Source organism: Halyomorpha halys, unplaced genomic scaffold (genome assembly GCF_000696795.3).
Source record: "Halyomorpha halys isolate HHAL.00 unplaced genomic scaffold, Hhal_1.1 Scaffold37.1, whole genome shotgun sequence".
NCBI lineage: Eukaryota > Metazoa > Arthropoda > Insecta > Hemiptera > Pentatomidae > Halyomorpha > Halyomorpha halys.
In genome coordinates, this window is record NW_027106407.1 from 821,452 (window position 1) to 836,572 (window position 15,121).

General features: G+C 30.8%; 1 long non-coding RNA gene across 1 annotated transcript in view; it reads right to left on the reverse strand.

Annotated features, from left to right (window-relative positions):
* The window catches only part of LOC136795136 (uncharacterized), a 21,947-nt gene extending 7,544 nt beyond the window's left edge, over nt 1-14,403 (reverse strand). The window contains exon 1 of the long non-coding RNA XR_010842691.1: nt 14,290-14,403. This is a non-coding gene — a long non-coding RNA (uncharacterized lncRNA). The remainder of the gene's footprint in view (nt 1-14,289) is intronic.
* Nucleotides 14,404-15,121: the final 718 nt, after the last annotated feature.

Genomic DNA, 15,121 nt, shown 5'->3' on the forward strand with positions numbered 1-15,121 from the left:
ATATGAGCCCTAATAGAGCTATTTTACGTTCAATGCCTCGAGATCTTCTTCTCTAGAAATGTTATTGGAGTTCTATCAGTGGGTAGATTCTCCACATGTTTTTATCATGTTACTATATCACCTACAGCAAATTTACTTGTTGTATGTATGTGTATACAGTTGTAAATATCAATAAATAAATTATTAAAAAAAACAAAAAAAAAAAAACTATTTTGTACCTTGACCGCCACCCGAACTATCTTCCCAAAATAAAGTATTTATCGATAAACCAATTTTTACAATTTGTTTTGTTCAGTAAATGACTTGTGTATTATTTGTTAATGATTTCCAGTATTTTTTAGTTAGTAAAGTGTCTTGTTATATACATGTGTGTGGAGTTTTTTCAATAATTTTTGAATGGTGGGGGATTACCTAACCTGGTTGGGGCTCTCTCAACCTGTTCTTCCCAAGGAGAACATTCAGAGGGCTTCCCAAGCTAATTCATAAGCATTCTTTTCCGCCAGATTCGATATATGTAACACCAATTATATGCCTCTCCTTGTAAAAATATATTAATCTATTTACTTCCTTTAATCATTAATGTGAATTTATTGACTCCTTCCGTGTTTTTTAACTTTCATTTACTTTTGCTGCACACTAAGAAGCATTGAAGTTGTCCAGTTAGTTAGTTGAAATACGATAGGGCTCACAATGCCACAACTTGTACATTTAATATCTAGAAACAACAGTTAAAAAACGTAAATTTTTTTTAACTTTTTTTTTTTATAAAAATAATTATGTGGTTAAAAAGATTTATTTGTATCAAAATATCGGGCAGTGCTTCTTTATCTTTATCAATTGGTCTTCGCGATCTAGAAGACTCGCTGATTCCTGTGATTGAGGTCTGGTAAATGGCTTAACATATTTTTTTAAAAAGAGTATGCTCTGTTTCAAAAACTAATGAATGTTATTTTTTAAAAAATATAGTGAGTTGTAGATAGTTGACCGTAGATTAATGCTTGAAGAAGTTTGTCGGGGGGTGCGGTCAGCAAAGAACAACATAAATAAATATGGTTTTGTTTATTTATGTTGTTCTTTGCTGACCGCACCCCCCGACAAACTTCTTCAAGCGTTAAAATATAATGATATACAATATTTCGTTCATTCCTCTTGAAACCCTGTAGTTGTTTGAAAAATAAATGCTCTGATCTCGTCCCTAAAAGCTTAAAGTGTCTGATATCCGCACTCGGTTACAAATGGTCCGAATAGTTTGAAAAGTAAAGCGAATAGAAAATACAACACCTGCACTGATGTCGTAGACCGTGCTACGGATAGGCAATAGACAACACAGCGATGCGTGAATGAGGGAAAGGGGAGTGCTAAAAAAGGAAAAGGAAGAAACTAAAGGGATGTGAGTGATAGTTTGTATGAATTAAGTTTACGAACGGGATGAAATGTACTAACACTATTATCTCTACGTTATTATTAGTCCTCTCCATTATATCAAGTTTATTTGATATTTTGGAATTTTTCAAAAGCTTAGTTTTTTTATATGTAATAAAATTAAAACTAAGCCCATTCTGAGCTTATAAGCAGTTTAGTTCTGTAACACTAGTTGTTATAGAACATAAACAAAAACAAGAAACAAATATTGATAACATTCTTTTAATATTATTTCAACTCAAATTTTCATATCGATGTCTTAGTTCACAGTAGTGCTAAGTAAATTTCAACTAACCTTAGGAATAATACAATTAAAAGTTCTCTTCTTTACAAAAATTACAACTTTTCAATTTTTTTTTTAAAAGATTTAGATTTTACATTATCTGTTCAGTTATCAAATTGATAAGTACATTGACTATTTCACTAAGAAGTGTTCGAGTACCTTGTGCATCTATACAATTGGATTCTATGCGCCCATAGGTTTTCAGGACTTCTTCGAGTATAAATTTTTATAAGCAGAAAAATATGATTGTCTGCCTCAGAACTAATACATTCCTTGATACACAAGCTGAATTAATTTTTTTTTTTTAACATCCTCTTTCCAGCAACATTTATGCTTCAAACATCATCCAGAGATTTTAGGCCTGAATTCAACCGATCTCTTGGTCATTCATTCCAGTCGGCAAAAATTTTTTGCTAGTAAAACCAACAAGCATTTACTTTGATTCATTAAGTTTTAATTTTTCCATTTTGAGGTCTATCTCTGTATCAATAGATTAAATAATTAAATAGTGTTTTTTTCAGTTCGACACCACCCCTCCTCCCAACTTCCGAGTGTGTTATTTAGTTATTTACGGCTATGATGATCTAATAACTCACAAATATCATTACGCAACAACACATCCAGAATGAAATGAGGAGCGCAGGCATGAAATGGATCAAATGCTAAACCGTTGTTTTGAAATTAGAATTCTTGCGAAGAGCCAAAGAGGTCATCCGCTGCTGGCAATTTGCGGTCAGTCTGAAACAGAAGAGTACCGTTTTCATCTTCATAGTGATCCGCAACCGGCGGGGTAAGACGTTCCGTTATAGTTTGTTGAACGCATGTTGCAGCTTCGACTTCGTTATTTCGCTTTTGCCATTTACCTTTATTTTCAGGAATTCATCATGATAATTAGGACATTGGAGGTGATAGTGTTCAAAAATGTCATATGCTTTCACAAAATATATTATATTATTCATTAATATAATCTAACGAATTACAACGGTAACACAGCCGAATCGCCATATTGTGAGGCCGTGAATAAATTATTGCTTTCCTTAAATAATGGCACATCTGATAAAAAAAAGTTTTGATTTTATTTTGTATAGGAAATATTTCTAAAGTGGACCTGGGGTTACTTTCCTTACTGTGGTCGTCATACAGATTGTCCTAAAGCTAGTAGAGCTATCATAAAGTAATTAATCAACTGAACTAACTATTAAATATATCAACTAAAAAAATAAAATAGTTGTTTTTGTCAGATGTGGCACTCTTAAACCAAACCGATGATATATTGACATATTCTCAAAAGTACTGAAACTTCTGCTAAATTTGCAACATCTTTCGAGGCAATTCTTTTTTCTTAGGTCGCATTAACTTTCATAAGGGTAGAGCGACCGGTCTGCAGACTTGTTTCTGAACATGATAAGTCAAAGGTTGCCGTTCTTTATACAACTTTTTTATAATGTTATAACGAAGAGAAAAAGAGGGATGCGGATGAAATCAACTTTTACAGTATAAATTTACTAAGTAAAAGGAAAAAGCAAGAACCACAGGGTTTCAAGAATGACTAACCATAGTTTTTCAGAGATAGGAGAATTGATTCACCCGAAAATCGAGAAGAAGAAATCTGCGAAGATTAAAAGTTTAGCGTCATAATATCAACCAATGCCCAAGTATCTACCGTATACACTATTAATTCAGGAGCATTTGGAAAACAATAAATCATCGAGAAGTAGTTCTTAGAGAATGTACCAAATTAGCGAATCAGATCGTGGAAACGAAGTTACCATGAGTTCAATTTGAAATAATTATCGAGATTCTTTCCAAAACACAGTCACAAAATGGTGATTTACAGAAAGAGAAAGGAAAAATTTCCTTTTCATTGATTTTATTTTGAATTGGGAAAATTATTTTTTTGAGTAAGAAAAAATAATTAATATGCTCGAACCTTATTCGGAATGAAATAAGGCACCTATTTAGCCAAGAGCTCCCCCCAGACTACGTGTTTGGCTACTAGTCAATACACGATCATAGTGTTAGAACCCAAGAGGAGAAAAAAGGCAGTTATTTTACCCCAATTTTGGACTACTTTAATGAAAACTATGTATAATTAATACTCAAGGTTGCTGAGTCTGCTAAGTATAGCTAGGGGGAATAAAAAATGGCGGCTCTTTCAAAAAGTTAACAAAATTTAATTTTTCATTCGGAGCTCTATATCTTTAAAACTACCAACACTAGAAAACTCAAGAGAACGTCATTTAAAGTTGAGTAAATTTGCTAAAATATGAGCCCTAATAGAGCTATTTTACGTTCAATAGTATTCGAGATAAAGCTTTTTAAAAAACAACATTTCATAAAAAAAATGTATTGAAAGATCAGTAGTAAGTGAATTTATTTTGAGAAATCTATACCTGAAAAACCAATCGACATACAGATGCCTATTAGGACTCAAATTAAAGCTAGTTTAATGAACTATAAAATAGTTTATGACGTTTATCTTCGTAGAAGTACTTTGTAATAGATCTTTGTCAATGGCATAATATATAATAAAAGATAATATATGCCACTGACTCATTTTTCGATAGTGACTGAAGTTTAAATTATTAAATAGATTCCACCATGACAAATATATATTATTCATTTTAATTTTTAAAGTGTTTTAATGCATGAAAAAGTTTTACATTATTATATTATATTTACCACAATTAATTTTAAATATTCATAATTATGAGAGATAGTTGACCGTGGACTATTTTGTAAAACTATTCATTGTATGTGTAAAATTATTTTGTTTATACTTTCTTTTTATATTTTTCTATTTTTCTATACTTACTGTGGTTGTTATCTTGTTTTGTTTCTCTAGCCGAAACGTCGGCACATTAAAATAAGTTAATCATACTTATTTGTGTTTCATTGACCGCACCCCCAACCATCTTCTCCTCAATTTTAGATATTTTTGGAACGCCCGAAAAGTCGACCATGTGAAATTTAAGAATGACAATTAAAAGGACAAATGTACTTATTCTTAGATGTAAAGATCACCTCAAGGATTTGTTACTGAAGTCTTCCAATTATATTCTAAAAATTAGTAAACATACGAGATATACTTCTAAAAAAGTATTGTGGGAACTGAATGAACTCTCTTCTCGATTTTGTTCGGGAAATTGTGCATGGTGATGAAGCGAGCGGGTGGAACAGCTAGTCAGTACAATTTTTAAACATTCTACGTATACCGTATCTAGAAAATACGTTATCTTACTGTCTTTCTCGACAATTTGATACAAAGATCAGCTAACGTAGGAAATTCACAAATCATAAATGAACCAAAGAGTAAATAGTAAACCAATAAAATTCAGCAGGTCCGGGAAGCCAATTGAGTGAGTAGTTAATGCGGCGACTGTAGGACTTCCTGATTTATATAAGAGACTAACAATTTAAGATTATTTATATCATAACCAAATTTTAATACAAAAATAAATGACAAATTTCGCTAGAAAATTTAATAAGAGAGAAAGGTTTTTTTTTTCCTTTGATTGAAGATTTAGGGATTTATGGGTACTTGTATTTTAAACTTTAGCCCCTGGAGTAATAAAACTGAATCCATAAAATCCTGGTCAACGTGTAAATGAACAACTTTTTTTTTTTTTTGATTTATTCAATTGATAGATATTACAATCTGCCACACTATTGCGGACAATAGGTAATAGTGATGAATGATCACATTCATACTAAAATAAAATAAAATAGGAATGAAAATCAATAAAGAAATTAAAGAAATAAAAAAAAAAGCACATAAAAATAAATAAAATAAGGTATAATGTAGGAAATAAAATATTGAAATAAAACAGATGGTAGATAAAAACGCTCTAAAAGTGTGAATTTACTACCAGCAACAATTTTATCCAATAAAATACTACATTATGTTACAATTATTTACAAGATATAATCTACTTATTTTCACAAATAAATGTGTTGCTTGGGAACATCTCTGAATTCACAATTCAAAAACATAATATGAAAACCTACAGTTGGAACGAAGAGAGACAAAAGTTGTTTTTTTTTTTTTTTTTAAATTCTGATTTAATTTCCTCAGTCTGCTGTTCTAATTAACTTGGAATCCTCACACAAGACTGTAAAGACAGGAAACAACACGTCGATTTTGACTATTACAACACTTACCAGACAAACGGTCTAAACTTCCAATCCATTATAAAAGAATGATCTACACAGCTATAAGGCCTATCTGGACACGGAGTAGAGCTTTGGGGCTCCACTAAACCATTGAATCCCTCTCGTATCCAATCCTTACAATTCAAAATCCTTCATGAAATCTTCAATGCTTCTTCTTCTCTCTCCAAAAGAGGTCTGCGTGTCAACTAGCTTAGCTTTTTATTTTATTTATTTTTTTTTTTTAAGGCAATCCACAATTAAGGCGATGTTTGCCTAGTTATCTACAGGTGACCAACCTATTCTAACCATGGTGGGGGGGAGGTCAAGTTTTAATTTTGTGGGACCATCACTTAATGAAAAAATTCAACGCTCCAGGCCGAATTCGAACCGGCGCTGCCCACAGACCTCAAAATGATAGACCTAGGCCTAACCAAGTGTCCCTGCTTCTTACTTTGTCACAAATAATCTACATAAAGACCTTAATGTTCCAAATGTAACCGATCTAGCCCGAACCAGATATCATTCCTTCCGTTATAATCTCCCTAACCACCCAAACTCCCTAGTTTTACCTTGCTTCCTCTTCCATTCCTGACAACCCTCCGGGGCGCCAGAAATGAAGATGGTCCCGAGACCTTCTAATGTAAAAATGTCATTACAGTACATTAGTTAACTGTCTATCTACAAACTTTCAGCCATTTTGTAATTTAGCAAAAATCAATGTATCAACCTTGAAACTTGAAGTAAGTTGTTCCAAAAACTTGTTAATTAAAAAAGGCAATTCTACAGTAATTCTCACGACTTTTATTGCAATTTCCAACATAAATTTAAAGTGAGAAAGTGTAGAGCTAGCTACAAAAAAAGTTTATAGTGTCTAGTTTTACCCCATTTCTTCGAGTATCCAGTCAGAACCAAGGTATTGGTGTGGAAAGTCGCTGACCCTAATAGAAGCTTCTTAAAAGCAAGTTTATAATGAAATATATGTATATTTTCACCCATTTACATGCAATTTAATAAGCATATGAAATTGAAGATTTGCAAGTGTTAATGAATGCGCAATTATAATAAAAATGCGTAGGTGTATTTTAAATTTTATTATAACTGTTCTAAATTATTTTTATGGATAATTGAATAATTAATAACTGTTTTAAACTTGGTATAAGTTGTTGTGAACAAACTCGAAGATGAACGGTTCGTGCTAACAACATGAAATTAATTTTCAATACATCAATAGAGTCAGTCTAAAAATCTAAATAAGCAAAGTATCACAATCAAACCTTTACGTAAAGATTTAATATAAATAATAATGAATGAAATTGCTGCAAAAATCCCTGAAAAATAGTTCGATACAACTAAATTTCACTTACACATCTAAAAAAAGAAAATTGTTTAAGTTAATTTTTAAATAATAAAAGCCATAACCCAAACCTATGAAAGCTTTTTAGTCAAGAAAACTATTTAAGTTCACGGTAAGACAGGACTCATAATTAAGTGAAATATGTTTTCCTTTTTTTAAATTGTGATGTAAATTAAACAAAAGAATAACAATAAAAAAGTGCAAAAGTTAAAGTAATTTTTAAATAATAAAAACCATAACCCAAACCTATTAAAGCTTTTTACCTGTCAATCAGACCCCCAAAAAACTATATAAGTTCACGGTAAGACAGAACTCAAAATTAAGTGAAATCTATTTTTCTTTTTTTAAATCGCGATGAAAATTAAACAAGAGATTAATTATCAGTAAAAAAAAAAAAAAAAATAAATAAATATTTTTTCGTTATTTTGATTGAAATAAACATTATTTGGGAAAAAGTGTTGTTATAAGTAGCTTCATTTTTATAGATTTTATTTAAAGGTGCTTCCTTCAACACTCTATTTTATTTTTTATTTTTTGGAATAAAATAATATCGATATTTTTTTGTGCCACCTGTTAGATAAGAATACAAACTTAATGGTCATAAATTCTTATAATATTTAGGAGATTTAGACAAAATGTAAAGGCAACATTCATGTCCCCGTGATTAAACAGGATTAAGACCCCACAATCCCTTTCGCTGTATTATTATGGAATGTTTACCTATACTTAGAGACCCTTTTGGAACTACCTCTCTCCTTCTAAGATGAATTTTTCTCGAAAACGATTTTGTTTTCATGACTATGATATTCTTAAAACCAAATATTTAGCTCTAAAGTTTCATAAAAAATATTTCGGTAGTTTTACAAATCGAGGGGTGGAAAGAACCAATGACGACCATGATCTTTTTAATAATAACTTTTTCGTACCTACTGGAGTTAATATAAATTACAAATATGGACCATCTCAATTTTTTTTCTTTTCTGTTCACCATTCGTCCTTTACCTAAGATGTTTGAGGAAGTAAAAGAAATAAGGATTAAAAAAAAAAAATCTTGCCAACAAATAAATTACACATTATGTTTGTCTCAACATGAAGTTTATCCTACAAAGAGAAATGACCTCAAAACGAGATGGTGAGAGAAACGATCTACTTTTATAGATCCTAAACCTAAACAATACCTATAGAGAAAGAAATAGAAGTTCAAGTAGAGTAGAACCAGGAATAAAGAAAAGATAAGAAAAACAATTAGAGGCGCAACTGGATGAGTTAAGATTATTTTCTTCTCACGGTTACGTTTTTCAAGCCCAACATCAATGATCCGGAGGTGACCAACCAATATTGACTTTAAGAATTAATTTTTGTTTCTTTCGAATACTTTATCGAGTGTGGACTCTTAGAAGTAAATTCCCATTTACGAAAATTGAAATAATGATGGTTAATGAAAGTTCGATATAACAATTTCACATAGACAAGTTAACTACTTAAATTGCATTAAATCGACATTGTTTTACGAAAAATATAACGTTTATTTATTTATTTAATAATAATAATCTTTATTTATTAAGGGATTGATCCCTTCAGAATAATTTACATGGGCCAAAATTAGGCTTTAGAGTCTTAGAGTAAATTACAAAATAGAGATGAAATTACAAGATGTCATAAAATAAAATAATACAATGAATTTAAAAAGATACAAATAAACAACAATAATTAACAGAATATATAAAAAAAATGATAAAACAAATAAAATAAAACCACTTGTCATATTATAAAACATAAGATGACTTCTGATAGTAAATAAAAAGAAAAAAAATGATAAAAAATCAAATACAATTAAACTAAAAAAATAAGAAATGAAAAGATATAATTTCTGCTACTGTAAATATTCACAATTATAAACGAAAATCTAAGACATAAAATATATAAAGCTTTTTTTTGAAACTTTCAATTGTTATTCTTCCGGAATTGGGTGGACAGAAGGTAGTCGAAGATACGGGATTTAAAGATTGGAAGGGTATTAGAACTACGAATAAAGGAGGGAATAGAATTCCATCGGGAAAAGGAAGGGATGAGGAAATATCTACCAAAGGCTGCGGTTCGATGGGCAGTTAATTGAAGGACTTAAACAGAAGGATATCTGAGATGTACGATGGACGGCGGGATTGGATAACTTGATAGAGAAAGGAAGCAAGGAAATATTTACGACGAAGGAAGGGGTAAAGCCACTTTAACTCTTCATAAACTCAGGTGACAGAGGCGTCCCTGGGGACCCCAAAGATGAATTGTACAACGCAATTATTTATACGTTTTAATTTTGCTTCGAGATCCCCAGAGACACCCTCGTAAACCACTCAGCAATAGTCAAAGTGGGGGAATATTAAGGATGTAACCAGGAGCCTGCGGGTTTCAATATGAAGTAGGTGACGAAGATAATTTAAACGCTTCAGGGTGGAAAAGGTACGACGGGAAGGAAAGGTAAATTTGGAAATCATCTGGGTACAAATGGTATTGAGATGGTTGGATAAGGATGGGAAGGTCATTGATGTAGATAGCGAAAAGAGTAGGGGATAGCCATGAACCCTGAGGGACACCACAGGTGAGGGGTCGAGTCATTGATGGAGGTTTATCAGGAAGTACTACGTACCGGGAACGATCGGATAGGAAGGGTTGAAACCAGCGCAAAACATTGTTGGATAGAGGAAGATTTCGTAGTTTGGTAAGAAGGATGTTGTGGTCAACCGTATCAAATCCTTAAGAGAAATCTAGGAGGATGAGGATAGTTAGGTTTTGGTGTTCCATGGCAGTTTGGAGGTAGTGGGTTATTTTAAGGAGAGCGAATTGTGTTGAATAGCCAGATCGAAAGCCGGATTGGAGGGGGTTGATGAAGGAACGTTCTTTTAGGAAGTTTGAGAGATTAGATATTTAGTATTAGTAGTTAATTTAATTACATTTACTTTATTTGTATCATTACCTTTCCATTTTTTACAAGTTTATTTTATTTTAGAAAAAAATGTATTTATATTTTGTATTATAATTAAGTGTAAAAACCACAGTTAAGAGTTGTTAAACTGTTGGTAAGGCGTAGTCTAACAACAGCACGACCATCTTCATTTTTAAATCAGTTCCTGCTAATTAGTACCCATTATAGTTTCTAACTATCCCTGTCTGCGTTTTGAATGTATTAGTTTGGACAGTTTGAGTGTTTTAGTCGACATTACAGTCCGGAACCAGACCTTTTCTGCGTTTCTGGCCTTTCACTGGAATATGAGTTGTTGCTAATAAGTCAGCTCGTATTATTATCATCGTATTAATTAATTACAACAACTAGACCCTGTCTGCCCTCAATATGTGCCAGTGTGGCCATCTTTGCTTTTGTATAGTTCAACTGTTGATGAGCCAGTATTGATGTGAGCCCACCAACTGTGGACGTTGCAGCGGTGATTATAGTTACAGAGCGGCAAACTATCTCTCTCTGACTTTTCTTCGGGGCCGTCGACCAGTATTTATTTTATATTCTCTATTTTTTCCCTATATTTTCTAGTTTTTATTTATATTATCTATTGATTTTGTAAATTTGTTTCTTTAGATTTCATAATTTATCTAGCTTAAAAAATGTTTGTCTAAAAGACCTTTTCAATTTTTACTTTTATTCATTATTTTATTCAACTTCAATATTGTTTATTTTATGTTTTATATTGTTAGCTTGGCCAAATGAATGTTTCTATTCCGAGCCAGCTTGTTTTTTTTTTTTTGTTCTTTTTAAAGCTTTCCTACAAAAAGACATTGTCGATTTGAAATGGATTTAACAATGTTTTTGTTATTATTAGTTAATAGATAATTTTATTATATATATAACTTACGAGCACTTGGACTGAAAGGCTTGAAAAAAAGGAAAAAAGGGAACAGAATTATAACGCACGCTTACTAGAAAGATACAACTTTATTATTTCTGTGATGCTCCTTATAGACATTATTGAGGTTTATTTACATGAGGAGTTAGGATTAGAGTTGTATACAGGCCTTGTCCAACCATAACTTTTTTTTTTTGTCAGGAAAGTAGAATGACAGCTGTGGAACGAAATTTCTCAGTAGTATAAAGGAGCGAACAAGAGACTGCATCCGTAATTTACAACTTCGAAAGTACTTGTATTGGCGATGAATAAGGTCCTAGAAGCTTTCCTATTGAAATGGTTTGGCTATGTAGTCGTCAGGCTTGAAGATTACCAAGATCCACAAAAAACTATATACCACCTCCCTGTCCGACAAAGAATGTCGTGCCAGGAATACATCAAACTTTTCTTGTTTTGTTCTTTGTTTACTCCCTTTCTGGGCTACGGAGATGGGAGTTATCATAAATATCACCCTATCCCGACTAGAATGAAAAAGTCGATTTTTCATTCTGTAGAAACGCTATGAAACAAAAGTCAACCCGCTCAGGCCGGAATCCAACCAATGACCCTTTAGACGTGCCTTAGCTCTTTTACCATTCTGTACCATAAAATCTGAATAAGGGTCATTGATAAAAGGACCATTGAATACTTTACCAGTAGATAAGAAAGCAAATACTATATTGACTAAAAAATAAATAAATATGCATAATTGTATTAAAATAAATAAGCTATAAATTCAGAATTAAAACAATAAGAGGATAGAAATCTAATCAAAGATGAAGTTCATACAGACTATTTAAAGGCGTATTAAGGATGCAATGTAAGTCGGTATATGTCAATACAAGTGTGTTGTTATATTTGAAATGCTTCGAAATACCAGCCGTATAGACCGTTACACATAAATACACAAGTAGAAATGGGTTGCTATTCTTTTAAAAAAAAAAAATTATTTGCTAATGTCAGTTATTAATTGCTTTTATTTTTTAACCTTCAAATCTGCATTCGTAACTGTCACTGATATCAGTAGTAATCAGCAAATTTTATGTTAATCAAAAGTTATAGTTAATTGAGGAATCAGGAAGAACAGAGCCCTGTCAACTTTTTTTATGTTGTCAAATAACAGAGTAGATTTTCTCAACAAGATTAAAGAACATAAAAAAATAGGGGATTGTAAGTACAGAAACAGTTTAAGTTTCTGCTATATTACCAGATACTATATACTGGTTGCTATGCTGGCAAGTATTCTATTTATTTAACTTTTTTTTTAGTAGTTAATTTAAACAGTTTAATTGACTGACTGGATTGGTTCCTAATTGCAATATATAAATTACATAACATTATGTAAACTTGTTATCAACTACAACAGTTATTTTAAAACTGCTATTTTATAAGCTTCATTCGACTCACAAATTCATAGAATTCGATCAGATAAAGAAGGGATTTTATTACAGCTCTTATCGATAATGTGAATTTAGTCTACATAACAATAGCTCTTGAGATTCAGGATTATTATTGTTAAAAACTTTTCAAATTTATTTAATTATTATTTCAAATTAAAATTGAAAGTATATTAATTAAATGAATAATTTATTATATTAATAAATAACATACAATATAAAAGTTTTATGAAATTATTATATGAAGCCTAAAAAAATTTGTGGATGGCGTACCCGAGTTCGGAGGATCATCGGGGAGTGACGTATTACTTTAATATCCAATCTTAAAAATATTAGATTTTCATTACAAACTTGAAAGTAAAGCCTAATTCATTAATTCCTTGCTATATCGTATTGGTCCGGTTAAGATTTATTAATCAATTAATGATCTCCTAATTAGTATCTTAAAATGCGTATTTGCCTATTTTTATAACTAATAGAAGCTAAAACTATTAACATGTGCAGTTTTGTTTTAAGACAACAATTGACAATGCAAGTTCGTGAATTTTCATTGGAATTTATATAGCTTTAGTTAAACTGAAGTTACATGAAATCGATTTTCTACCTCGGCTGATAATCAATACATACGTACATGAAATTTTTAACAGTGGATTATGAAGTATATGATATTTAATGATTCCAGAAGAATTTCAATGTAAGTTTTACAATTACCTAATAAAACCTATGACTAAAAATGCTCTCCATTTTACACAAAATCGTAACGCGTTTTGAATATCCGAGGTTTTTCTATTTCTTGAACACTAGATTGGAAAGAATACAAATTTTTATAAACTTTTGGGAACGAAATTTGAAAAACAGCCAAAGAAGCAAATAATTTATCCTTTACTTACATTAAGTAAGCTCCAAAAAGTATTTTATGTTTAATACCATGTCTGCATAAAATAAATTACAGCTAATTCAATTAAATAAAGACAACGTGGAGCAGACATTTACAATTAAAATTAAAATAGTCGAGGGGGGAAATTTCGATGAATTCCAATTACAAATGTCATGATAACTTTATCAATTGACACTATTATGTTAACTTACAAAAAGTTTACCAATTTATTTTTTTAAATAATTAAATTCCTTAAATTTAAAATAAACATAAGTTATTAAAAGTTTATAATAGTTAACAAATTACTGAACTATAATGTTATTACGGAAAATTCAATCGTTAGTTGAAATTTTAAAATTGAAAATAAACTGCACTAAAATAGGCTTATCATTAAACTTCAAATCCAATTCATTCTAAAAAAAAACAAAAAACTAACAGATTCTTATATTTTAAAGTAGTCACCGTTTAGATGTAAGGAAACTTAGTGAAAATAGGATATAATTAGAAACTCTTTGAAAGCATTGAAATCTCCAATCCAAACTCTATAACAATCAATTCGTTTACTTAATTACTGACTCAATTACTTAGCAAAGGCACTTTTAATTATTTTATTTATTTAATATTTTTGTTTCATTGATAAACAACGAAGTACCAAAACAACGGTAATATAATGGACTTTACGACAACCAAAGCATTTACTGTGATTGTCACGAAGAAGATATAAATATAATTCCAACTAAAAGTTATTAACTAAATCTTAGAAGATGATTCAGGCAATAACATTACATTATAAAAGCAAAGCAATTTCCCTTAAAATACAACCATTAACTCACTTTTTACTTGTCACACATGAAAATAATAGTAGTGTAAGGTTATTATTAAATACACAGAGATCTAAGGATAATACTACTTACGCATTTAAATACACAGTTTCATTTCTTAACTTTGATAACCGAAGACACACATCATAACAAGCACAAAATCAGACTGTCAACAAGAATTCCAGTTTGGACCTCTTCCAGCGTCACCTACAGGAAGGCCGCTCAACTTCTTTTCCCCCACTACCATATCTGTCCCGCCAATTATCAAGTAACATTCCCTCCATCTTTCATATCTTGGTATTCCAAATAATGTGGTAACATTTTAAACAAACCTTCAGTTAATAAGCAGGCTAATGAACTCAGACTGTCTCATAATCATTAATTTATTAACTCATTATTATTAATTTATTGGAAGATTATATACACAAATAAAACTAAAAAGTATTCAATTAAAGACAAAAAGCAGCCCTTCACCAAAAAATCACTCACATGTCATAGCTAATAACAAAATTCATAATAGTTAAAAAATAAATCAAAAAATGATTATTTTAGTGAGATCTATTTACTAAATATAATCAGCTAGGACATAAGAGTTTATGGTATAGATCACCCTGATTTTTTTATTATTAATAAACCCCAGTTTATTAGATTCATAGTTTATTTTTCAAAACTTGGAAAAAATTTTTAATAACTTTTTGTTATATCGCTACTTTATTTTTAAACTCTAGAGATGTCTGTGGATCGTCAAATTTCTTTTTTCCATATCTTGTCACTATCACACAGATTCATAAAGTGACTATTAGTTACAGTTGTTATTTTAATGCACTCTGTTGAGCATTTTATTCAACTGCTTTTGTTAGTGAGAGGAAGGGCAGATGGTTTGTTATTTGTTTAGTAGTTCAGCATATGATATATTTAATTTGTT